The sequence below is a fragment of the Moschus berezovskii genome, chromosome 15, assembly GCF_049115385.1.
Source record: "Moschus berezovskii isolate FMDL1 chromosome 15, NW_MosBer_1.0, whole genome shotgun sequence".
NCBI lineage: Eukaryota > Metazoa > Chordata > Mammalia > Artiodactyla > Moschidae > Moschus > Moschus berezovskii.
Window position 1 is genome coordinate 65,292,871 of NC_142474.1, and position 27,900 is coordinate 65,320,770.

The 27,900-nt window shown below is 43.3% G+C and overlaps 1 long non-coding RNA gene across 2 annotated transcripts; it reads left to right on the plus strand.

The window, feature by feature from the left end:
- Window positions 1-765: 765 nt before the first annotated feature.
- On the plus strand, window positions 766-27,900 carry LOC148775458 (uncharacterized). Of its 2 annotated transcripts, none has more exons than XR_016039194.1 (4): window positions 766-957; window positions 16,148-16,332; window positions 16,743-16,837; window positions 20,890-27,900. It is a non-coding gene; the product is annotated as an uncharacterized LOC148775458 (long non-coding RNA). The 2 variants fall into 2 exon arrangements; XR_016039195.1 differs by having other exon boundaries at window positions 21,670-27,900.

A 27,900-nucleotide genomic window follows, 5' to 3' on the forward strand; every position in this document is an offset into this window, starting at 1 on the left:
GTGATCAACCTTCTTCACAGTCCAACTCTCACATCCATACATGACCACGGGAAAAACCATAGCCTTGACTAGACGGACCTTGGTTGGCAAAGTAATGTCTCTGCTTTTTAATATACTATCAAGGTTGGTCATGACTTTCCTTCCAAGGAGTAAGTGTCTTTTAATTTCCTGGGTGCAATCAGCATCTGCAGTGATTTTGGAGCCCCAAAAAATAAAGTCTGACACTGCTTCCGCTGTTTCCCCATCTATTTCCCATGAAGTGATGGGACCAGATGCCATGATCTTTGTTTTCTGAATGTTGAGCTTCAAGCCAACCTTTTCACTCTCCTTTTTCACTTTCATCAAGAGGCTTTTTAGTTCCTCTTCACTTTCTGCCATAAGGGTGGTATCATCTGCATATCTGAGGTTATTGATATTTCTCCCAGTTTGTCCTCCTGGAGCTCATTTCCAACAATTATTGGATTATTTCCCAATAATCTGTTGGGAAAGACAAGATGGTCAAACATGAGAAACTAGGAAATGGCAAGATGAGATCAAGCACCACTGTGTTCTTAGAGTTATTAGTGTACCTTCATCACAGTGGATTCTGACATGGCCTTAGAAAGTGAGTGGGAAGTGAGCAGGTAGCAAGCCTTTGAGAAGTGCTGAGAACTGCAGGCAGCTAACAAAGTCTTCTTACAAGTGCGTGGGGCCCTTGTCGTGTGCCTAGAGCATGCTATAAATTGTCTGCGCTGTGTGGTTAATCCTCACAATGAGTAAGGAAGGTGTTATTCCGCAGAGCTGAGAAAGGGAGGCTCAGCTAGATTAAGTGACGGGCCCAAGTTCACAGTGAGCGGAGAGCTGAGTCAAGGGAGATCACAGGCTGTCTGTTCCCGAAGGACCTCAGGAGCAGGAAAGTGGTATTGCAGGTAGGAAAACTTGAGTGCCAAGCCAAAGGGTTTGCGTGCACGTCTGCAGGTAAGTGGAGCTCAGTGGCACTGTAGACAACCACAGTATTCATTGTGGGTGGGCTAATTAACCAGGAAGAAAGGTGGGAAGAGCAGAGACATATAGGAGGTCCAGTCTGCTAGCAGGGGCAGTTAGTGGTCTGAGCTTTCTGAAATCAAGGAGGATGACGAACTGAACAACAACTGAGAGGAAGAAACCGCAGGCCTCTCTGGCTTGCTCTTAATGAGGACCAGGAAGCCTACCGGGACATGGGAGGCCCTCCCAGGAAATGCTGCCTCCAGTTCGGTGGGCCAGGTTCTGGCAAAGCTGGGCCAGGGGCCAGGACTCCCCAACCTCACCAAACTGTAATTAAAATCCAGGCTCAGAAACAGATTGTGGGAACGGGCTCAGAGTGGGCATGGGGGAGGATCAGAAAGGCGGTGGTTAAGGTCTCTCTGCTGCTGCTGCTGCTAAGTCGCTTCAGTCATGTCCGACTCTGTGCAACCCCAGAGATGGCAGCCAACCAGGCTCCACTGTCCCTGGGATTCTCCAGGCAAGAACACTGGAGTGGGTTGCCATTTCCTTCTCTAATGCATGAAAGTGAAAAGTGAAAGTGAAGTCGCTCAGTCGTGCCCGACTCTTTGTGACCCCATGGACTGCAGCCCACCAGGCTCCTCTGTCCATGGGATTTTCCAGGCAAGAGTACCGAAGTGGGGTGCCATTGCCTTCTCCTAAGGTCTCTCTGGGACCCTAGAAACCTTGATGAGTCCAATCAAGGGTGTGGGCAAAACAGGAGATTCTGTGGGCCAGAACCTGGGTGCCAAAAACTGCAGGAAGCACAGAACTGAGATGAGGTCAGGAATTTCATTTGTCTTTCCTCCAAGCAAGGACACCAAGGGACAGAATTGGCAACTAGCCTCTTAGGGTCATGGCTGTAACTGAGCTGTGTGTTAGAGCAGTCTCAGTCTTTGAAAGCAGTTAGACTCTGTCTTAAATGCCTAGTATCCCCCAGCTGGAATAGCCAGTAAGTTATAATGCCCTGATTCTCATCCTGGATTAGTGTGTGTGTGTGTGTGTGTTCGTAAAATTGTCTAATGTTAAAATGTATCATTAATTTATTTTCCAGTGTCTAGGTTAGAATATAACTATGTGATATATATCAAATGAATTTCATGGCTATAGTCCAAATGTAACAAATGAATCATTTAAAACTATTCGCATATTGGTGATGCCAAATTTTTCATTTTCTCCCATTTTATAAATGCATCATATCTCGGCTTGAAATCAATCTATTAACCTTGAAAACATTGTGAGCTGGAATGAAGGTTAGCAGTGAACTTTGCGAACTTCCACGTGATATTAGTCATATTTAGCAATTATTATTGGCTTTGAGTAATGAGGAGTCAGTTGAGACAGGAATAGTAACGTGGTGGTTTCCAATAAACCACACTTCAGAGGCCACAGGGAAAATGAAAGGCAGGTAGAATCAGACTTTTTAAACCTCAGGCTTGTCTGCCACAATGCTCCTTTTAAAAACAAAACTGAACATCTTAGCAGATATTCTGATGAATTACACATAAAATACTCTAGTAAAATCTTTGTTAGGAGATAAGGAATTCTGTTCAGCGGATTTGAAGGGCAACTGAAGATTTAAAAAAATGATGTGTCTGCCCTCTAAACCTCCACAGAGATGAGTCTGATGAATTTCCCAGGTGCCAGGACTGGGGGCTGTAATAAAATGGGAGGAACAATGCCGGCAGAAGCTAAGCAGTGTTATTTTTTAAATTAAAGTCCAAATAAATGTCTCAACTTAACATGCCTTGGGAATACATAAATATGTTATCCTCTGGATGAATTTTATATTACATTATATTGATTTTTAACACAATATAAAATATAATAGAGATACTTTTGGGTTCACAACATGAAAGAACAGTTAATGATTTGCCCATATGGGACATATGAAAATACTTTCCTTAAATTCTTCTGCCATGTTTTATGGATAATCTACTTCCATACTACTAACGGTATGAAAGCTTGGTGCCATCAGTGGAACATTTTTCATCTCAATTATTTGTTAGACATAAGATTAAATGGTGCCATATTTACTGTAAAAGAACCTAACTTCATGGAATTTGAAAGTAAATTGTAGTTGTCTTATTTTATTAATTTGGAAGTATTTCACATAGCAGTTCCCTCTCTTTGACCAAATTTCCTCATCTATAACAAGACAAGGTTGTACCTTCTTTACAGTCCTTTATTCTCCTGGTGTTCAGTGGTTCTCATTCTTTCCTAATTAGAATCTAATTATTGCTGTAGAACCACAGATATCAGCTGAACATTGGTCTTTCTCTGAATAATCATATTTTATCTGCAGTCCTTAAAATGTGTATAATTGTGTAACATTACTCCCAGAAGAAGGGAAGTATTAGATTTACCTCTAGTGCCATAGGCCAAAAGTCAATTATATACTTCCAAATTGAATTGGGTTTTTAAGAAGCTGATTTCCTAGTATCTTAGCTTATGTTATTTTAAAGGAGAAATATATCAATTTACATTAATTTAAGAATTAATATAAAAAGAGAGTCAAGCCACAACTTTAAGCTATAAAATCGGGAAATTGGGGACTGGAGGTGAATCACCTCTGGCAGAAAAATGGATAATGGAAAGTTACTTTCAGTAAATAAACTCAATGACTTTTCCAGAGAAAGAAAGAAATTAGCAAAGACCTCCTGACCCTCAAAGTTCTTCCAAGTGACCTAGAAGCATGATAATTTACCCAGTTGAGCTAAGAGAGTTTCCAATTATATTGGGAACCAGAAATGTTGCAACCAATTCCTTGCAAGTTGTTCCTCCTTCTTGTCTTTTGATTTTTCTAACTCCTACATTGTGTCAGCTGAAAAACATTCTGAGTCACTATTGTAAAACGGGTGGGCCCATGTGATATAGTTTCCACGTATTCCACTGAGAATTTAATACATCCCTAGTTTCATTTTAGGCGAATTTCTCTTGAACTAAAAATCCCCAGCCCAGTGAAACTCCTCATAAAATGGAAAGAGTCTTCATTGCCAGAAAAGATTCAAATAGAGATCTTTGGAGGAGATTTCAGGAATAAGTAATGGAACTAAGCCATTGAAGCCACACAATACATTGATTTCCTCCTTAGGGAAAGGATCCAGAGTCAAAGGCAACTGTAAGAAGTTGCACATATCTTTGAGTGTTATTATGAAAGAGGACTGATTAAGCCTGGGGGAGCTGACTCACTGGAAAAGACCCTGATGCTGGGAAAGATTGAGGGCAGGAGGAGAAGAAGATGACAGAGGATGAGATGGTTGGATGGCATCAGCGACTCAATGGACATGAGTACGAGCAAGTTCCTGGAGATGGAGAAGGACAGGGAAGCCTGGCATGCTGCAGTCCACGGGGTCACAAAGAGTCAGACATGACTGAGCGACTGAACAATAACAAGGCCAGTGGAGGACTTGAACTGATATGGGTTTTATCTCCACAATTCTCAGAGACAACAATAGGGTATTAACTCACTCTCAGTTTAGTTGCTCAGTTTTGTCTGACTCTTTGCAACCCCATGGGCTGCAGCACATTAGGCTTCCCTGTCCATCACCAACTCCCTGAGCTTGCTCAAATTCATGTCCATTGAGTTGGTAATGCCATCCAACCATCTCATCTTCTGTCATCCCCTTCTCCTCTCACCTTCAATCTTTCCCAGCATCAGGGTCTTTTCCAAAGAGTCAGTTCTTCCCATAAGGTGGCCAAAGTATTGGAGTTTCAGCTTCCACATTAGTTCTTCCAATGAATATTCAGGACTGATTCCCTTTAGGATTGACTGGTTTGATCTCTTTGCAGTCCAAGGAACTCTCAAGAGTCTTCTCCAACACCACAGTTCAAAAGCATCAATTCTTTGGTGCTAAGCTTTCTTTCTTTTTAGCCTTGAGAACCTCATGAACAGTATGAAAAGGATTAACTCTAGTTAACCACAAACTTGTTTGAGGTTAGTATTTTACCAGGAACATGTTTATAAAGAAATATTAGATTTTACTTTTCTTCCTCCTTTGTGGCAAGTAACAATATACATGTTTTGTTTAACCTCTTCAGTTGTTTGGAAATGTTTTGGTTTAACTAGGGAGTACTTTATTAATGGCAGTTCATCTTACAGCTTTCTTCATGACTTGCCCTAAGAACAAAATTAAACTTCCTGAATTTGATTTCTCTAAAATCTATCCACCAAACGCAATTGCCCTTTCTGTCAAATAAGCCCTTACTGGTGTGTAAGTCTGAAGTGATTTTTTTCCCTCTCTCATTATGGTTGTTCCAAGACTCTTGACATTCTCTAAATCATCTTTCGCTAAGTACAAGAGGTCCATGAGGAAGTCAAGATCGATGGCAGACTTCATCTCTCTTGAATTTTAATGCAAATGTCGTTCCCCTAATCAAACAAAGGTTAAAAAAGGAAATCAAATTAGCTTATTACAAAAGCCAGCATAACTGAACTGACAAGAGAAATGCTTTCTGCATGAAAAGCCCTTAATCAATACCTTAAATAAGAATGTCACTGGAAAGAAGGGTTCATATGTGGTCAGTCATAATCTGCAAATCAATATGGTCTTTTTAATAAATATTTGACCACAACAGCTCAATAGGCATTGCCTATAAGAGTTCCTTTCTTTTCACCAAAATGAAACAAAATTACAGCATAAATGTAATGTTTAGGGCATAACCTAAGATGTTAGAGAATTCAAGGTTAGGGTTATTTCACCCATTAATCATTGCATATTAAGCATGGGAGAGATTCTCCTCAGAACCTTGTCTGGGATTCTAGTCCCCTGTGTAATTTAGCTGTTCAAAAGTAAAACGATGTCAGAATATAGATTACTTATTAGAGCTAGGTGCAAGTTTCCTAATCTAGGCTTAGTTTGGCTATCTGAAACTAATCAAATATTATACATGCAATATAACTTCAAATTTTTTCACTCAAATCTATAAAAGTACAGTCATGTGGCAGTTAATATTTTATAAGTCAGTATATTTTCATTATACTCAATCAAAACTGTAATCAGCTAATATCCAATAAGCATTTTCTGCATTTGGTAGCACCATATATGCTAAGTGATAAGTTGTTAGCATTGCTACTGATGTGACCTGGAATCTTCCTCTTATTGGATGTGTGACCTTACATATGATCACTTAATTTTTATTCTAGAAAGTATGAATGTGAATGGTGTGTACTTCAAAGGCCATTTCGGAGATTTAAAGCCATAATGTAGGTAAAGATGCTAACATAGGGTGTGGCCCATTGTAAGTGATGATACAGGGTAACTCTTATTATTAACTATTATTGAATTGTGATGATAGGCAAATAAAGAAATACAATTCAACACACAGTTCTGGTTTGAACAGCTCAGTAAGACTCAGTAGAATTAAATAAAATTTACTTCTATGACAAACCTAGACAGCATATTAAAAAGCAGAGACATTACCTTGCCAACAAAGGTCTGTCTAGTCAAAGCTATGGTTTTTCCAGTAGGCAGGTATGGATGTGAGAGTTGGACCATAAAGAAAGCTGAGTGCTGAAGAATTGATGCTTTTGAAATGTGGTGCTGGAGAAGACTCTTGAGAGTTCCTTGGGCTGCAAGGAGATCAAGCCAGTCAATCCTTAAGGAAATCAAATCTGAATATTCATTGGAAGGACTGATGCCGAAGCTGAAACTCCAATACTTTGGCTATCTTATGAGAATAACCGACTCCTTGGAAAAGACCCTGATGCTGGGAAAGATTGAAGACAGGAGGAGAAGGGGAAGACAGAGGATGAGATGGTTGATGCGTCAGTGACTCGATGGACATGAGTTTGAGCAAGCTCCAGGAGATGGTGAAGGACAGGGAAGCCTGGTGTGGTGCAGTCCATGGGGTCGAAAAGAGTCAGACACGACTGAGCGACTGAACAACAACCTTGGAAAAACCTATCAGGTCATTGGAAATATTTAACTACAGTCTATAATTTTACCGTATTCCTTTGATTTGCTTTCTCTTTTGCCATCAAATGAGATAGTGGAAAATATATATTTTTAAATTTTCCTTCAGTTCAGTTCAGTCGCTCAGTCATGTCTGACTCTTTGCGACCCCATGGACTGCAGCACGCCAGGCTTCCCCGTCCATCACCAACTCCCGGAGTTTACTCAAACTCATGTCCATTGCATCGGTGATGCCATCCAACCATCTCTTCCTCTGTCATCCCCTTCTCCTCCCACCTTCAATCTTTTCCAGATCAGGGTCTTTTCCAATGAGTTGGTTCTTCTCATCAGGTGGCCAAAGTATTAGAGTTTCAGCTTCAGCATCAGTCCTCCCAGTGAATATTCAGGATTGATTTCCTTTAGGATGGACTGGTTGGATCTCCTTGCAGTCCAAGGGACTTTCAAAAAACTTCTCCAACACCACAGTTCAAAAGCATCAATTCTTTAGCACTCAGCTTTCTGTATAGTCCAACTCTCACATCCATACATGACTACTGTATAAAACATCGCTTTGACTAGATGGACCTTAGTTGGTAAAGTAATGTCTCTGCTTTTTAATATACTGTCTAGGTTGGTCATAGCTTTTCTTCCAAGGAGTCTTTTAATTTCATGGCTGCAGTCACCATCTGCAGTGATTTTGGAGCCCGAGAAAATAAAGTCTGTCACTGTTTCCATTGTTTCCCCATCTTTTTGCCATGAAGTGATGGCACCAGATGCCATGATCTTAGTTTTCTGAATGTTGAGCTTTAAGTCAACTTTTCACTCTCCTCTTTCACTTTCATCAAGAAGCTCTTTAGTTCCTCTTCACTTTCTGCCAAAAGGGTAGTGTCATCTACATATCTGAGGTTATTGATATTTCTCCCAGCAATCTTGATTCCAGCATGTGCTTCCTCCAACCCAGCATTTCGCATGATGTACTCTGCATGTAAGTTAAATAAGCAGGGTGACAATATATAGCCTTGACGTACTCCTTTCCCAATTTGGAAACAGTCTGTTATTCCATGTCCAGTTCTAACTGTTGCTTCCTGACCTGCATACAGATTTCTCAGAAGGCAGGTCAGGTGGTCTGGTACTTCCACCTCTTTCAGAATTTTCCAGTTTGTTGTGATCCACACAGTCAAAGGTTTTGGCATAGTCAAAAAGCAAAAGTATATGTTTTTCTGGAATTCTCTTGCTTTTTCAATGATCCAGTAGATGTTGGGAATTTGATCTCTGGTTCCTCTGCCTTTTCTAAATCCAGCTTGAACATCTGGAAGCTCACGGTTCACGTACTGTTGAAGCCTGGCTTGGAGAATTTTGAGCATTACTTTGCTAGCATGTGAGAGGAGTGCAATTGTGTGGTATTTTGAACATTCTTTGGCATTGCCTTTCTTTGGGACTGGAATGAAAACTGACCTTTCCAGTCCTGTGGCCACTGCTGAGTTTTCCATATTTGCTGACATATTGAGTGCAGCACTTTCACGGCATCATCTTTTAGGATTTGAAATAGCTCAACTGGAATTCTATCACCTCCACTAGCTTTGTTCAGAGTGATGCTTTCTAAGGCCCACTTGACTTCGCATTCCAGGATGTCTGGCTCTAGATGAGTGATCACACCATCATGGTTATCTGGGTCATGAAGATATTTTTTTGTAATAGTTCTTCTGTGTATTCTTGCCACCTCTTCTTAATATCTTCTGCTTCTGTTAGGTCCATACCATTTCTGTCCTTTGTTAATCCCATCTTTGCATGAAACTTTCCCTTGATATCTCTAATTTTCTGAAGATACCTTTAGTCTTTCCCATTCTATTGTTTTCTTCTATTTCTTTGCACTGATCACTGAGGAAGGCTTTCTTATCTCTCCTTACTATTCTTTGGAACTCTGCATTCAAATGGGTATATCTTTTCTTTTTTCCTTTGCCTTTAGCTTCTCTTCTTTTCTCAGCTATCTGTAAGGCCTCCTAAGACAACCGTTTTTCCTTTTTGCATTTCTTTTTCTTGGGGATGGTCTTGATCACTGCCTCCTGTAGAATGTCACGAACCTCTGTCTATAGTTCTTCAAGCACTCTATCAGATCTAATCCCTTGAATCTATTTGTCACTTCTACTGTATAATTGTAAGGGATTTGATTTAGGTCATACCTGAATTATTGAGTAGTTTTCCCTACTTTCTTCAATTTAAGTCTGAATGTTGCAATAAGGAGTTCATGATCTGAGCCACGTCAGCTCCTGGGCTTGTTTTTGCTGACTGTATAGAGTTTCTCCATCTTTGGCTGTAAAAAATATAATCAATCTGATTTTGGTGTTGACTATCTGGTGATGTCCATGTGTAGAGTCTTCTCTTGTGTTTTTGGAAGAGGTGTTTGCTATGACCAGTGCATTCTCTTGGCAAAACTGTTAGCCTTTGACCTGCTTCGTTTTGTATTCCAAGGCCAAATTTGCCTGTTACTCCCAGTAGCTCTTGACTTCCTACTTTCACATTCCAGTCCCTAGAATGAAGAGGACATCTTTTTTGGGTATTAGTTCTAGAAGGTCTTGTAGGTTTTCATAGAACCGTTCAACTTCAGCTTCTTCAGTATTACTGGTCAGGGCATAGACTTGAATTACTGTGATATTGAATGATTTGCCTTGGAAATGAACAGAGATTATTCCGTCGTTTTTGAGATTGCATCCAAGTACTGCATTTCAGACTCTTTTGTTGACTATGATGGTTACTCCATTTCTTCTAAGGGATTCTTGCCCACGGTAGTAGATATAATGGTTATCTGAGTTAAATTCACCCATTCCAGTCCATTTTAGTTCACTGAGTCCTAAAATGTCTATGTTCACTCCTGCCATCTCCTGTTTGCCTTGATTCACCGACCTAACATTCCAGGTTCCTATGCAATATTGCTCTTTACAGCATTGGACTTACTCCATCACCTGTCACATCCACAACTGGGTATTGTTTTTGCTTTGGCTCTGTCTCTTCTTTCTTTCTGGAGTTTTTTATCCACTCTTCTCCAGTAGCATTTTGGGCACCTACCAACCTGGGGAGGGAGTTCATCTTTCAGTGTCATACTTTTGGCCTTTTCATACTGTTCATGGGGTTCTCAAGGCAAGAATACTGAAGTGGTTTGCAGTTTCCTTCTTCAAGGGAGCACGTTTTGTCAGAACTTTTTTCCATGACCTGTCTGTCTTGGGTGGCCCTACTCGGCATGGCTCATAGTTTCACTGAGTTAGACAAGGCTGTGGTCCATATGATCAGTTTGGTTAGTTTTCTGTGACCGTGGTTTTCATTCTGTCTGCCCTCTGATGGATAGGGATAAGAGGCTTATGGAAGCTTCCTGATGGGAGAGAATGACTGGGGCGGGGGTGGGGGGGGCTGGTTTTTATTCTGATGGGTAGGGCCATGTTCAATAAATCTTTAATCCAATTTTCTATTGATGGGCAGAGCTGTGTTCCCTCCCTGTTGCTTGACCAGAGGCCAAAGTATGGTGGAGGAAATGAAGATAATGGCAACTTCCTTCAAAAGGTCCCAGCATGCACTGCTGCACTCAGTGCCCCCAACCCTGCAGCCGGCCACCACTGACACACGCCTCCGCCAGAGACTCCTGGACATTCATAGGCATGTCTGGATCAGTTTCTTGTTGGGTCAGTGCTCCTTTCTCCTGGGTCCTGGTGTACACAAGGTTTTGTTTGTGCCCTCCAAGAGTCTGCTTCCCCAGTCCTAAGTAAGTTCTGTTGGTTCTATGGTGGGGTAAATGGTGACCTCCTCCAAGAGGGCTTATGCTATACCCAGGTCTGCTGCACCCAGAGCCCCTGTCCCTGTGGCAGGCCTCTGCCCCCATACTTCCACAGGAGACACTCAGACACGGTTCTGGTTCAGTCTCTGTGGGTTGGGCGTGCATTTTGTGCCCTTCCCAGATCTGAGCAGCTCAGGCGACCAGGTGCTTGGCAAGTGCACTGTCCTAGGTGGGCCACGCATCTTAGTCACCTCCCCAGTCCCAGCCGCTCGGTTTTACAGGTGCCCCATGAGAGCACTGTCTCAGGTGTACCATGTGTATCCTCTGGAGAGCTGATCTCAGGCTGTGACCCTCCTGGCGGATGTCAGCCATTCAGGATCTCAGGAAGACATGATTAGCAGCTGGGAGCCTGCTCACAGTTTGGTTGAAGATGCCTGAGTCTCTGGGGCTGAGACTGCAGCAGCCCCTTGCCTTCTGGCTCTGGCTGTCGTAAGCCTGCCTCTCTGCTTCCGGGTAGGCAGGGGCCAGTATGCAGCCAGCTAGCTCTCCTTTGGTATTTGCTCAATCCTTTGTTCTGTGAGCAGGCCAGGCTGCACGTTAGGTTGTTAGGTTAGAGCTTTTCATGGGAAAATTCTCTTTTCTGCAGTTGTAGTTAGGCATGTATTCTGTGGGATTTTTTTTTTTCCAGGTTATGTTGCCTTCTGAGATTCCAAAACTCCCCACAGATCCACCTGTGAGAGGGTTTCCTTCTGTGTGAAAACTTCTCCTCCTTCACGACTCCCTCCCCAGGACAGGTTTCCATCCCTAACTCTTTTGTCTCTCTTTTTGTCTTTTATATTTTGCCCTACCTCCTTTTAATGGGGCTTCCCTTGTGGCTCAGCTGGTGAAGAATCCGCCTGCCATATGGGAGACCTGGGTTTGATCCCTGGGTTGGGAAGATCCCCTGGAGAAGGGAAAGGCTTCCCATTCCAGAATTCTGGCCTGGGTTGCAAAGAGTCGGACATGACTGAGTGACTTTCACTTTCACCTCCTTTTGAAGAGAATGGGCTGCCTTTCTGGGTGCCTGGCTTCCTCCACCAGTGTTTAGAAGTTGTGTTGTGGAAGCTGCTCAGCATTCAAATGATCTTTTGATGAATTTATGGGGGAGAAAGTGGTGTCCCTGTCTTATTCTTCTGCCATCTTGAACTGATAATTAAAAACAAAAACCTCATAATGTCTTATTAGAGAAGTTAAAAAAACCAAAAAGGCAAAGGGTATAAACATTGTTCCAAAGATTCTGCATATAAAGTTACTCTAAACACTGAATACATAGACTTTCTTACTTTGTCCCTCTTTTTTGAGATATAATTTCCTTTTATTCTCTCATAGGAATTTCTTTCTTAGAGAAGTTTTACAGGGACTTCTGTGGGGTCCAGTGGCTAAGACTCTGCCCCCAATGCAGGGGGCCCAGGTTTGTTCCTTGGGCAGGAAGTTAGATCCCACATGCTACAACTAAGACCTGGCACAGCCAAATAAATAAATATTTTTTAAAAGTTTTACAAAGCATTTTCCTTAAAAAACGTTGGATTTCTTAGTCTTGATATGCATGATCAATAAAGATACAAAATGCTTTTTCTCCAACACTTGAAAAAAATATATGCTATTCTCTATATATGGAATCTAGAAAGATGGTACTGATGAACCTGTTTATACAGAGCAACAATGGAGACACAGAGAACAGACCTATGGACGCTGGCAGTGGGGGGAAGGAGAGGGTGAGATGAATGGAGAAAGTAATGTGGAAGCATATACACTACCATGTGTGAAATAGATAACCAATAGGAATTTCCTGTGTGACTCAGGGAACTCAAACTGGGGCTCTGTAACAATCTAGAGCAGTGGGATCGGGTGGGAGGTGAGAAGGAGGATGCAGAGGGAGGGGACACATGCATACCTAAGGCTGACTCATGCTGATGTATGGCAGAGGCCAGCACAATGTTGTGAAGCCAATTTTCCTTCAATTCAAAATAAATGTTTGGGGGAAAAAAATGCTATTCTTGTCTTTCTGAGATAATTTTGAAGTGGTTTCTGCATAAAGTAGGTCTTTCGGTATCAAATGACCAGACAAAGAAAAGCTCAGGGTAAATTTACTCATCGAAAACCAACCACCTGGCAAGACAAGGCGGCCTCTTACTGCTGGAGCAACTGCTCATTCAATTACTCTTAGGTGACCATGTCAAACTTTCGAGACAGTATCCTCAGGAGATAAGTGCTTTGAATGTTTGATCTATATTAGTTAATGTAAAACCAGTGTCCTTGAGTGTTAGAGATAGTGTTCCAGTGAATTATAAAATATGCTAATTAAAATACAATGTTTTTTTAATGGGACTCTTTCTTGATCTATTAAGATACCTAATTTAGGGCCATGCATACATTGGCACTATGACTTTTCAAATGAAGAAAAGTGATGATGGCGCAATGATTTCTAGTTTACAGAGTGCTCTATCTAATCATTTCCACATTTATTATCTGACTTAATGCTTACAGCTATGTTATGAAATAGGTGTTATTTTTCACATTTTACAGAACAGGAAAATGGAGCTATGAGCATTCAAGGATGTGTCCCAAGTTATACAGCTAGAAAATTATCAGAACAAAACTTTAACCTTGGCCCCTTAGTTTCAAATGTTTCATTCTTTCCCATTATATAACACTGGTGAAAATTTCCTAACTTTTAAAAATATTTGACAAGACTAAACATCTCAGAGATCAAAGATAGAAATGATTGATACAATTGTGTGCTTGTGATTTTCTAGTAACACTATTTTAAATTTTCATGTACTATATGATTTTGAGGTAAAATCCTTGCTTCAACATATTAGCATTTGAGGCCCATATAGATGTTCTGTTTCTACTTTGAAACTAAAAGGATCAGAAAAATTTATAGAATCAGAAAAATGGATAGAAAAGTTTGCATTGCTCAGTTACAAACTTCCTATAGTAAACTATTTTGTGAGTAATCATGATGTTCAGAACTTTAGCATTTCCAGTTGTCTTGTGAATTTAAGATGCTCTCAAGTAATGAAGGGTGACCTATTGAAACTGGCAGATTAGACATCAAGTAATTAGATTTGTTTCAGAACTTATCTATTTCTGAGAAATAGTTGCAAGCTTAGTCCCAAGTGGGATGAGTCCTGTTTGCTTTCTGGACTCTAATTTCGATAAGTCAAGGTCATTTCACTTAGCCTATGTTCTTTAAAACAGTAGTCCCCAACATTTTTAGCACCAGGAAATGGTTTTGTGGAAGACAATTTTTCCATGGACTGGGTGGTGGAGGGATGGTTTCAGGATGGTTCAAGAACATTACATTTATTATGCACTTTATTTCTATTATTATTACATCAGCTCTACCTCTGACCATTAGGCATGAAATCCAGGAGGTTGGGGATCCCTTCTTTAAAACACATACACTTCCCTTCAGAAGGGCATTGCTTTCTTTAGCACAGGGCATAACAACTGAATTACTCCTATTTAGAGTTCTAAATAAGGTACTGGCGACCCACTCCAGTACTCTTGCCTGGACAATCCCATGGACAGAGTAGCCTGGTAGGCTGCAGTCCAGGGGTTTGCTAAGAGTCGGACACGACTGAGCAACTTCACTTTCATTTTTCACTTTCATGCATTGGAGAAGGAAATGGCAACCCACTCCAGTGTTCTTGCCTGGAGAATCCCAGGGACGGGGGAGCCTGGTTGGCTGCCATCTATGGGGTCGCACAGAGTCAGACACAACTGGCGTGACTTAGCAGCAGTAGCAGTGTTCTTATTATGAAATGCCAGAGAGAAGACATGGGCTTCCCTGTGGCTCAGCAGTGAAAGAATCCACCTGCAACGCAAGAGATGCAGAAGACATGGGTTCTATCCCTGGGTCGGGAAGATTCCCTCGAGCAGGAAATGACAACCCACTACAGTATTCTTGCCTGGAGAATCCCATGGACAGAGGAGCCTAACAGGCTACAGACTATGGGATTGCAAAGAGTTGGACATAACTGAGCGACAGCATGAGCACAGAGAGAAGGGCATTCACAGATTTGGCTGTGGAAATGAAGGTATTCTGATGTAAAGAATAGAATTAGTGCTTCAAATATCTGGTTTCTGGACATGATGCTGAGAGAGCAGAAAGAAAATGAGCGAGCTGAACTCTGGCCTCTGGGCTTCCAGACAATGCGAGGAAGTTTGCATGTGAATGGCTGACTTAGTTGAAGGCCTCCATCAATCAATCAATAAAGAGCAGTCACACCCTTGTAGGTGTGCAACGTCATGTTCCAGACTATGGGAGATAGATGCACGTGAATAAACAAAATCTCCTACCTCAAGGGATGTATAACCTAATGAGGACATTTCAATATTTTAGAAAGCCACCAATAATAGGCCCTCGGTGGACAGAAATGGGTGGGGTGGGGGAGGTTCAGTCTTCTCCCCTTGAGTTCAACCAGCATTGAGGAATTGCTCAGCTTTGGAAGGTTCCCAGAGTCAAATGGAGCAGTGTGGCCCAGGGAAATGGACAGGAAGTGCCAGTGATGGTCCTGGGTGATTGAGAACACACACTTTCCCTGAAGCCAGCTCCTGGTTGGCAGATGTCCGTGTGTGTTGAATCAGTCATGTCCAGCCTCTTTGCGACCCCATGGATTGTGTAGCCCTGCCAGGCCATGGACTGTAGCCCCACCAGGCTCCTCTGTCCATGGAGTAGCCATTCCCTTCTCCAGGGGATCTTCCCAACCCAGGAATCAAACCTAGGTCTCCAGCCTCGCAGGCAATCCTTTACCGTCTGAGCCACCAGGAAACCAGACCTACCATTCCTCAAGTGGGAGATTATATACCTCCACAGGATCCTTCAACTCTCTGGAGAAGCAATAGTTTGAAAATGTAGCTAGATTGTCCTTCAGACCTGGGGTAAGAGAACAAAGGTGTTTCACTGTAAAATGTAATCGACTCCAATTCCAGGTGATCCCCTGGTAAAGGACAGGAATTCCTGCCGCAGAGCCAGTGCCGGTGGTCAGCTTGTAGCTTCCTAGGTGGTTGACAGGGGTTCAAGGTCATACATGAATTTGACCTCCACCCTTCTCCTTGATTCCTTTCCCAAGAAAGCCTCGTGAAGGGGTCCAGGCTGAGCTCTCTAGAGACAGGGTTTAAGGGCAGTTTGAACACCTCTTTCCTGGTCTCCAGGCCCTCTGAAGAGAGAGTCTGAAGGCCCTTGGGCTCATGATGCTGGTCTCCCCTCTGAGCCTTGGATGGGCCCCCAAGCATGGTATGTGGGAGGCCCAATTTCCATACTCAGGCTGTTTCCTCCACTCCTGCCTGGGGAGGGAAGCAGAAATCCTCTCAGCACCAAGTTTTATATAATGTGATGCAGAACGAAAACACATTTTCATGGTATTGGAAAAATGCAAAAGGTGGTTGTGCCACTTTATTCAGCAGAGAGAACTAAATATATATGTTTCTTTCTTTTTTTCAGTGAATCATTACCGTGATCTATTTTTCTGACTGCAAAACATCAAACTGTTAAGGAATTATAAATAGCATGCGAGTCAATCTGTGGCCTTGCCTCATGCAGGTTCTTTAAATCCCAGTAATGATTTAACAGGCAAACATGCCCAGCTCACCTGCCCCAGTGCAGTGCAGTGATTCTCCTGCTGAGTGGTGAGTGATTTCTTCCCTTGTTCCAACTGGGCTCTGTGGTTCTTTTTTTTTTTTTTTTTTGTCTCGTTACTGATCCTACACGTCTTTCCAGTAGCTTCTGTTTATCTTGTGCATTGGATATGCCTCTGGTGATTTTCTTTCTGCCTTGTTTTGCTGGGGTGGTGTCTGGAAATGTGATCAGGCAGAGGGTGAACAGCCTCACAGAAGCATTCTGCTTTCCAACCGAGCCAAGGGTTGCGGGGATCTCAGGGGCCTCCTCCACCAATAAAACATAGAATCAGTCTTGCCACTAAAGCACAATTCAGGATTGTATTTATAATGGAGAAATAATTTGTATCTGGTGAATAAATAATATCATAGTTGGACTGGACTCCACACACTTTTTCCCTTTCATAATTTTTGTGTTAAAGGCATAATGCAGGAAAAAGCCTTGTCAAAGCAAGCACAAGAAATCCAGGTTTCCTCACTGGCTCGGCTGATGTGGGATGCCAGGTTTGGTGAGTAGGTATGGACATTTTCAATCCGTTCAGATTCTGCTCTTTAAAATTGGTTTGGAAACTACCTCAACCAAATGAATTGAGATGAGTATGGTGAGGGACATAATCTGTGTGTAAGCAAAATATCCAAGCCCAAGCTGAATATATCCTGTGCTTAGATTATGTTTATAACCCAAACAGTGTTGGCTTGAACCTCGGCTTATGTGTGAAGAGATTTTACCATGTAGGGTGTGCTCTCCGTGGGTCCTTGTGTTCTTGGGTGGCCCCTTCTCTGAGAACTGTGGCACCAGTGCCTTTGCTGCTTCTGGACATTGCTCTGTGTGCTGATTCTTCATTGCCCCACCTGTGCAAGCTCTGCCAAAGCTCCAGAACTGGTCTTCCTCCACGGATCGCCCCCCAGGATGGTTGGTGCCCAGTGATCATGAGGCACGTGGAGAAAAGAGATGTTCTGTCCACATCCTGGTCTAAGGTCCACTCCGGAGCCCTTGATTCCTGTCCCAGAATCTACTCTCTTTACTCAATAACTAGCCATAGAAACATCCACTACCCATAGAGACAGCCAATTCTTACACACAGGTGTGTAACAGCTTGATATCAGTTTCTTTTGGATTATTTATTCATTAGTAATGTCTTTCATGATAGTTGATACCAAGTCCACTGCTGCTAAGTCGCTTCAGTCATTTCCGACTCTGTGCGACCCCATAGACGGCAGCCCACCAGGCTCCCCCGTCCCTGGGATTCTCCAGGCAAGAACACTGGAGTGGGTTGCCATTTCCTTCTCCAATGCATGAAAGTGAAAAGTGAAAGTGAAGTTGCTCAGTCATGTCCGACTCTTCAGGACCCCACAGACTGCAGCCTACCAGGCTCCTCTGTCCATGGAGTGTGTTGCCAGCTGTGCCAAACCCTGGCCAGATGTTTCCCATGCACTCTCTTCTGGTGGGAAGAATGGTCTGGTAGGAAATACAGTTTCTTTCCATCTTGTGCTAAGTCTCCAACCTAGGTTTTCCACAATTTCCAGAGCACACCACCCTCTGAAGTTACACAGAGCTGAGAGACATTGCCAGAACCCTTTCCTCAATATCCCCCACTAAAAGGCAAGAAATTCTTAAATGGCCTTAGCTCAATTAATTCTAGTAATGTTTTAGTTCTTCAAGCAAATTATCTTCTTAATATTAAAACTGTGTTCATGTCAATGGTTTTGTCCAAATACTAGGAAAAATAATAGAGTATCTTCCTTTAGATCTATAAAATTAAAGGAATACTTAGAGACTTTTTACCAAACAAGGGCTAGCCTTGAAAAAGGTGAATACACATCTTCAAACTTTTTATAGATAGAAATTCTTTGTGGCTTAGATAGCTTCCTTTTTCCAGATTCTAAACTCCAAATTGCAAAACAGATAATACAAACTTTGAGAAATCACCACTCAATGAGCTTACTAAAAGAAAAATGTTCTGTGTAGGTTGTTAAGCACCTTTTTTTCCTACTTGGGTTACTTGAGGAATATGAATTAAAGAAAAGCGATCAGAGCCAAGGGGTTAGTGTACGGGGGTGAATTGGGAGGAAAACCTAAACATACATTGAGCACCAGCTGTGTTCAATGCTGTGCTAGATAATTTACATAAGATATTTTATTCTATTCCTCAACCATCCTGTGATTTAGTGAATATTATAGTCCTTGATGGATGAGAATAAAATACAAGCTTGGGGAGATTTCCCGGGTGGTCCAGTGGTTAAGACTCTAAGCTTCCAGTGCAGGGAGAGCGGGTTCGAACACTGGTTGAGAAACTAAGAGCCCATTCACCATGTGGCACGGCCAAAAATAAAAAAAAAAATTTAATGTAGGTTTGGGGATTTTAAATCTCCCATGCAAGCTCATACAACTTGTTTGTATATGTACAGCTTGGATTCAACAAAGTCTGTAAGATTCCAAATCTCTGCTCTCTCCATGACTATTTTAAACTTAGAGAATATGTGTATCAAGCTATGGAATCCTGGTTGGATTCCCTTCTTCATCCGGGAGACCACTGTATACACTTTGTTGGCCAAAACAAATGTCACCCTGTACCTTGGCCAATTCAGACTCAAGTAATTCATTCATTTGAATTCTTGGGATGTGCCAGACACTATAGGGACTGTAGACACAGAAGCCAGTGTTAGTTGCTCAGTTGTGTCCGACTGTGCAGCCACATGCACTGTAGCCTTCCAGGCTCCTCTGTCCATGGAATTCTCCAGTCAAGTATACTGGAGTGGGTTGCCATTTCCTTCCCTAGGGAATCTTCCCAACCCAGGAATTGAACCCGGGTCTCCTGCATCAGAGGCAGATTCTTTAGCATCTGAGCCACCAGGGAAGCCTGTGTTGGTGGGGGAAGTCATTTCAGCACAAAACACTTCTAACTCCCCTGATATCATACTACATCCCTGACTGCCGATCCCACACCAGTCACCCTGAGAAAAGAGAGGGGGGTTTGCAGCCTTGGATCATTTGAGCGCATTAAGAGAACTTGAACGTGAAGAAGACTCTCCCAGGATTATTTGCTATTTTCCACATTCCCACCATCTTTTCTGTAACTCTGTGTAATTGACTGTGGATTTTTCATTGTAGGAGGGTATTTTCAGTCAGGAGAATATAGTCAGGGAAAAAAGGAGGTGAGGGAAAAGATTTACGAGGCTTTCAGGAAACTTACAGGAAAATCCCCTAAAAAGTCATCATTTGTTATTCTTAGTATCGACTTGTTAAAAGTGAATCTCATTACCTTTGTTTTATCTGGCATGTTTATGGAAAATGTTTATTTATTAATGAATTTTCCTAAAGCAAATGCAACAGACACGTAAGGGCATGCTCATGATCACTTAGCTGTGCAGCTGTGTATATTTATTACTGGTCTTTAGAGACTGTTCAGAAATGGAGGGTTCCAGGAAAACAACCCAAAAGTATTCAGCTCCTTAAAATGCATGCATTCCATGAATCATTTATTCAAGGAATTAAGAAGCAAATATATTTTGAGTTTGTCTGTGATCAAAAATAATCTTCCTCAGCATCTTTCCCAGAATTGTCCAGAACAATGTTCTTTTCCTTCCAAGAGATGCATGCGGCTCTGAGGCCCTGGTTCAAAGAGGTGTCAGGGTTTGCACTCCATCAGCATGATCTGGTCACATGAAAGCACAGAGGAAGCCCATCCATGATCTCCTTTCTTGGGTCTTTGCACTTCCTGCTCCTTCCACTCTTACAGGTGTGTTGGGCATCCTGGAATTCCATAAGTGACCTGTGAAGGAGCAGGAGGTATGGACCAGGACCTATGAAATGCAGTCATGCAACCCAAGACTGTCACACAGGGAGGGGCCTGCAGGCTGTGTCATCACTAGCTCCCTTTTTCTACAGATTTGGAAGCTGAGGCTCAGAGAGGGTCACCTGACCTGTCTGTGGTCACCTGGTAATAACCAGAAAAGCTGAGACTCTGACCAGGGGCTTTCTCCCATTCCATACTGAGCTGGGGGATGTCAGGGACTTCATCGATCTAAATTTCTGTCCCCTTAGTCTCATGTGAGAGAGAAGCAACCACAGGCAGGGTCTGAAACTCTGAGAACATGCTGGGCACCTCCCGGGTGGATCAGTAACACTTGTCATCAGAAATCCCAGGAAGAAAGAAGAAACACGTGTTTGAATGAAGTATATTCATAAAGAGTAAACATGTGGTGCACAATGATCATGGAGAGAGTGCCCTGCAGGAAGGTCTAGGCAGGACTTCTTGCCTTAAAACCACAAGCTGAGGACTTAGTGCTCGGGCATCCACAGTTGCCTTTGGGCCTTGCTTCACTGACCAGCAACACCTCACAATGAGAAGGCTGTTTCCTGGGTACTGGGGTCTGACTGTTCAGTTCAGTTCAGTTGCTCAGTCATGTTTGACTCTTTGCGACCCCATGAATCACAGCACACCAGGCCTCCCTGTCCATCACCAACTCCCGGAGTTCACTCAAACTCATGTCCATCGAGTCGCTGATGCCATCCAGCCATCTCATTCTCTGTCGTCCCCTTCTCCTCCCGCCCCCAATCCCTCCCAGCATCAGACTCTTTTCCAGTGAGTCAACTCATCGCATGAGGTGGCCAAAGTACTGGAGTTTCAGCTTTAGCATCAGTCCTTCCAATGAACACCCAGGATTGATCTCCTTTAGAATGGACTGGTTGGATCTCCCTGCAGTCCAAGGGACTCTCAAGAGTCTTCTCCAGCACCATAGTTCAAAAGCATCAATTCTTCGGCGATCAGCTTTCTTCACAGTCCAACTCTTGGCAAAGTAATGTCTCTGCTTTTCAATATGCTATCTAGGTTGGTCATAACTTTCCTTCCAAGGAGTAAGCATCTTTTAATTTCCTGGCTGCAATCAGCATCTGCAGTGATTTTGGAGCCCAAAAAAATAAAGTCTGACACTGTTTCAACTGTTTCCCCATCTATTTCCCATGAAGTGATGGGACTAGATGTCATGATCTTCATTTTCTGAATGTTGAGCTTCAAGCCAAACTTTTCACTCTCCTCTTTCACTTTCTTCAAGAGGCCTTTGAGTTCCTCTTCACTTTCTGCCATAAGGGTGGTGTTATCTGCATATCTGAGGTTATTGATATTTCTCCTGGAAATCTTGATTCCTGCTTGTGCTTCTTCCAGCCCAGCGTTCCTCATGATGTACTCTGCATATCAGTTAAATAAGCAGGGTGACCATATAAAACCTTGACATACTCCTTTTCCTATTTGGAACCAGTCTGTTGTTCCATGTCCAGTTCTAACTGTAGGCCTGGCCTATTCCAAGCTGTGATCTTTTGCTCTCATTTCTTCTTTTTCCTTTTTTTAGGATGGTGCCAACATGGGCATTCTCATTAGCCGTCATATTTCTACATGTGTGTGGGTTCCTGAAACAGCTCTCCTTTCCTTCCCTTGATAAATTCTGATAAGCTGGCAGTTCAATGCATCCAGTATCTACCTCTTATTCTCCTGGAAGCTCAGGAAGGCTGAAGAGGAGACACAGCATGATAGATTCTTGGGCTGAATTTGACTGGCAGACATATTTCAGTTAGCTCAAAGAGTATTTAAAATATTTTGAGACAACGTTTAAAAACTGGTGGCCTCATATGAGAACCTAGATTTGGAGTATGTCTTGTTAAATAAAAAAAAATCAGCCAATCTGTCCACACTGGGCCACAGTTCCCTGTAGCAGAATCATCAGGGTCTGAGCCCTGTGGACGAGCCATGCATTCTCTCACTGAGGTTTGCCATATATCTTCATGGCAGCAATCTGGGTTTACAACGATTTTTGAAGAGGAAACAATAAAAGCCACTAAACTGCATCTCCACCAGAATTTGTGTATTCTTTTATTTACCCACTCACAAATACTTGGTGAAACCTGACTCTATGCTGGAACCTATTCTAATATTGGGGGAAGGATTTTCCTGGTGGCTCAGATGGTAAAGAATCTGCCTACAATGCAGGAGACCGGGGTTCAATCCCGGGGTGGGAAGATTCCCTGGAGAAGGGAATGGAAAACCATGCAGGGTTCTTGCCTGGAGAATTCCATGGACAGAGGAACCTGAAGGGCTACAGTCCACGGGGTCACAGAGTCAGACATGGCTGAGCACTAACACTTTCACTTTCACAGTGAAGCACACAGACGAGGTTCGAACCTGCACAGGAACCGACAGTCTAGGAGGGGAAAGAATTGAGCAAAGCGTGATTACTGGAAGAAGCCAAAGATGCCAAACTGTGCTCCACAGAGAATTACAACAGAGCTATCTGATGGGGACTTCAGAGAGGAACCCAGGAAGGCGTCTCTCAAGAGCTGGCATCTGAGGTCTGAAGGAAGAGGAGGGGTCAGTTGTGCAGTCATCAGGGAGACAGGTTTCCGGGCTGAAGACGAGGCTAGTGCAGTGGCTCTAAGTCTTGTTCAGGATTCGAAGGAGGGTCTCCGTGGCCGGAGAGAGTGGACAAGGGGAGGCAGAGAGGCGGGAGGAGCTATGTAGCCCTTTGTAGCCCAGTGAGATAGGATTTTAGTCTCTGTTGGATCCAATCCACTGGAGGGTTTTATGCAGGAGAACAATGTTATTTGCCTCAAGTAACTACTTTTGAATGTGTAAGTTGCCATTTCAAAACAGGAATTAAATCCTGCATCTAAGAGAGGTAAACACTTCTTAAGCTGCTTCGGTTTTCCTAAAAGGAATGACTAGTAAGTCATTTCCTGGGGCTGCCATAACAAACGACCACACGTTTGGTGACTTTAAACAATAGAAATGAATTCCTACAGTTCTGGAGGCAGAAGCTCAATATCTGAGGGCTTAAACCAAGGTATAAACCAGACTGGGCTCCCTCCAAAAGCTGGGGGAGAAGCCGGTCCCTGCCTCTTTCAACTTCCAGTGGCCACAGGTCGTCCCTAACTTGTGGTCACAGAAGCAGACCCCGAGACACAGATTCAGTGCAGGTAGTCTACTTGGGTGGTGATGCCACAGGCACTGGCAGGGGAGTGGCGGGAGTTGGGGGTTAAGATGGAGCAAGGGAGCCAACAAAAATGCGTTATTGAGGAGAATGGCACTATGGACCATGGAGGCTCCCTTCTACAATGACCATGAACTGTCAGTCATCAGCTGAAGGCTGCCTCAGGAGACGTGAACTCCCTCACACATCTGCCTGACCCCTCAGCCAACTGGAGGCCAGAGAGAGCCCTCAGCGAGGAGTGGGAGGAGCTTGCATTTGGGGGCTGCAGGGCTGGCACACCTAGGGGTGAATATGGAGAAGCTAGGGGCAGGCTCTGACATCCACTGTAGTCGACAGCATTTTTAAGATTTCTCTTGAGTCTGTTTTATCTTATATTTAAAATTAGTGGATCTATTTCTAAAGAGATTTACTAAAGAGACAAGGTGAGAAAGTTTATAAATATGCTACTAAACAGATGGTTTCATTCACATTTACGTTTATCTATGTGAATAGAGGACATTTAATTTAAAATTTATTAGCAGTCTGACTCAACTCTTAAGAGCATATGAACATGGGTCTGCTAAGTTCTTAACTATTAGGTGCATCTAAGCATGTATCTATTAGGTATTAGGTATTGTGAGCATGTAAAATAGAACAAGATTTGGCCCCCTTGTCCAAGTCACGTAGAATTAGTGGGCAAGATTCTCTACCATCTGAGCCACCAGGGAAGCCTGAGTGGGCAAGACAGAGACGCACAAATCGTTTTCGTAATAGCTTCCACGGTTCAGGTTCACGAAACTGAAGAGTCAGTGTCTCATCCATCAGTTGTTTTTCCTGGCAGTGCTGTCCCAGGTACCCACAGCTCAGGGGCACACAGGGCAGAGGAGAACTCACATTTGGGTGTGGAATTCCTAGCGTGCTACTTCAGTTCAATCACCCTCTGTCTCTCCCGCCTCATTCCTGCCTCATTTCCTGGGTTTTGATGCTTAAGCCACAAGGCCATTCACGAGTTTTTGGTCCAGACTTACAGAGCTTGTGAACAGCAGAGCCAGGTCAGAATGGAACCTGGGCGATTCCTGGCCCAGGCTTTGTACCCCTCCTGCCACACTCACTGGAGACGGATGAGATCATGTCAGTAGATGGGCATGGTTCCAGTGGTCTGTTTGCAGTAGTTTCTCTTCTGACAATGTAGTAGGCTGAATAAAAGTTCCCCAGAGACGTCTCCAATCCAAGCTCTGGTACCTGGGTGTACATTACCTTACGTGGCACAAGGAACTTTGCAGATATGACTAAGTTGAGGGAAGTGAGATGGGGAGGTTGTCCTGGATGATCTGGGTGGGCCTCATGTAATCACAAGCGTCTTTATAAGAGGGAGGCAAGATGTCAGAAGGGAGAGAAAACGCCATGCTATTGGCTTTAAAGATGAAGGAGGCAGACGGGAGCCAAAGGATGAGATGAGGCAACCTCTGGAAGCTGGAAAGGGAGAGGAGAGGAATTCTCTCCTGGAACGTCTAGAGGGACCTCAGCCCTATGGACCCATTTTAGACTCCTGATCTCTAGAACTGTAAGAAAATAAAATTGTGCTTTTTGAAGTCACTAAGTTTGTGGTAATTTGTTACAGCAGATGGTGTAGCAGAAAGGTATCCTGTTCTATGAAATGTCAACTTTGGACAAGCTTATCACAAGGACCTCTCTGGTCTGTTGTCTAAGTCGAGGGTCCTCAGCCCAGGGATCAATCAAGGCCTGCAGTCCTGACTGGTCATGTTTGGGCTTCCCAGGTGGAGCTAGCGGTAAAAACAAAACCAAACCCACTGCCAATGCAGGAGACGCGGGTTTCATTCTTGGGTCATGAAGTTCCCCTGGAGGAGGGCGTGGCAACCACTCCAGTATTCTTGCCTGGAGAATCCCATGGGCAGAGGAGCCTGGTGCCGGGTTATGGTCCATAGCGTCGCATGTTTGGGGCTGAGCATCACAGGAGTTAACCTACAGAACAGAAGCTTTCAGGATCAGTCTAAAATACAGGCGGTATTTTACTGGCAGCCTCTTAAAAGTACATGACTCATTCAGAAATACAACATTTGGTCGATGACTATGTCAGACTTTCAGGTAAATTTAATCAATAGACAACCACTATTTTATTTTTATCCAAACCTGAATTTCATATTACATTTCATTCCATTAGCCTTGATATAAAGTGGCAGTTGATAGCAAGCCATATTGACAGGCCCTCCTGGGCATAATCTAGTAGTCACCTTAAATCATTTATTCACTGCATGATTCATGGCTTGTAAGGAGCAGGTAGTCACTGAGTTTTTAAACAGAAAGCTAAATAACAGGGCACTCGAAATCTTTTATTTCAGTTATTTAATCCACCTTAATTAATTAAAGGCATGTGACCGCCTCTCAGCATCTCGAATCACAATAGGTACTGTTTGTTCCTAGCACAAAAAAGGGCAAACACACAGGTGACTTTGGGGAGTGGAGAGGGTGGGATGCCTGTGTGTGATTTTGTAAGTCGAGGTCCCCGAGGCTAGCTCTGGCGGTGTGCTCCCACTTGGGGTGGTTGTCTTGCTTTGATGCAGGGGATTGATGCAAATCATTTGAGATTAACAAATGTTTCTGGATCATCTAGAAAATGTCAGGCTAGTCACTAGAGGTATAAAGGTTAAGAAGGCTCAGATTCCACTCTGTAATTCTCCTAGTTCAGGGAGTATCTGTGAAGCTTTTGAATTATTTTTCTCTGATGAGTTATTTTGTTTTAGAAATGCTGGTGACAGGAAAACCAATAGTGACTTGAGAAGCCGGTTTCTAGTAGCTTCTTACTTACAGGCAAAATAGGAGGTGTTGAAGGTTTTCCTGGTCCCTGGAAGGTGCTTCAGCGAGAGGGATTGTCTAGTCACTCAAGGTCTGGAGAAATAGTTCAGGGGTCTTTGCATAGTATTAGGTTCCTCTTGTGTACCACTTAGCTCACAACCATGTACAGTTTGAGATTTTGAGAAAGAAATACTTTAGACCAATAGCAAATCTACAACTGGAAAATTCTGTGCTGGGCACACATTGAGAGTGAAATACAAACACGTTGCAGAGGAAAACAGTGCAGATGTCTGTCAGCAACAGAGCCAAGGGGTGGCGGGATCTCCACAGGGTGTGCTTTACTTCAGCCTGCAGGGCAGCATATGTACCCCAGTCTTATTCTTGCAGGGTATGAACTCTCTAGCTTGGCCACGTGGGCCTTCCCCTGGATTAGGTGCCCAGAATTCGTGAGAACACTGTGATGCAAGAAGATTGCCTCTCTTCCTCTGCCCCCCGAACCCTGACGTTTGTTAGGATCATAAAGCAGTGGCCAGTTTACCTCCCGCATGGAGACAGTAACATCCACTGAGAGCCATGGTGCATCCACTGAGACTCCAGACTGCAGGGCTGGGGATGCCCTGGAAGGGTTTACTGTCCACTCGGGAGACTCCAAGTCCCTGTGAAGATCACTACATCTGAGTCTGAGAGCTAAATACCCATCAGCGGTTACAATCAATCCTGCTGGTATTAAAGGTGGAGGCTTAGCCTTTGTGGAAGAAATGGGCCTTGGGCTGAATTTTGAAAGAACAAACTGGCAGTCCTTAGGCTGATAACTAGTGGGACTCTGCACACCTCTTTTTGCCTGTGATTCCTACACTAGCTGCTCACTAGTGAGGGGGGCACAGTGTTGGGGAGAGAGTCCAGGGTCTTGAAGGAAGACAGACCTGAATTCGAGTCCCAGTCCCAATTTTGCCATTTCCTACCTTTACAGACAAGGTACAAAGTGTCTCTCACCCTCAGTGAGACGATAAAATAGAATAACAAAACAAAAAATAATAAAATATACCAATACTTATCATGTTTTTATAAAGAGGAAATAAAAATCTAATAAAAATAAAAGGTGCCCAACTCAGTCTGACGGAGAAGGCAATGGCAAGCCACTCCAGTACTCTAGCCTAGAAAATCCCATGGATGGAGGAGCCTGGTAGGCTGCAGTCCGTGGGGTCGCTAAGGGTCGGACACGACTGAGCGACTTCACTTTCACTTTTCAGTTTCACACATTGGAGAAGGAAATGGCAACCCACTCCAGTGTTCTTGCCTGGAGAATCCCAGGGACGGGGGAGCCTGGTGGGCTTCCGTCTATGGGGTCGGACACTACTGAAGTGTCTTAGCAGCAGCAGCAGCAACTCAGTCTGAAAATTAGAGTCTGTTAGGATAATGGTTAAGTGGCTGTGACAAAGACTTCCAAAGCTACATTGTTTGAAGGAAAAAGGCATAATTGAGCCCTAGTCATGGAGATGGTCGGATATCTTGAGATCACCCAAGATGATCTTCTTGGTTTAACAAAGTAGTGTTCTTCAATTAAATTTAACTTCTCAGGTATTGAATAAGTCTCTGTCTCTATGTATCAAGCCTTTTAATCCTGAGGAGCTCTAGGTAATCTTTTTTTCATGGTACAATAGTATTTAATGAGCGCCACATCGGTACTCTAGGTAAGTATTCCACCCAGATAATCCCATGAATGCTGGGCTCTCTTCTAGAATATCTGAAGTGGTCAGATATGGGCCTGGGTGAGGAAGACTTTGAGGAAGTGGGAGGAGAAATCAT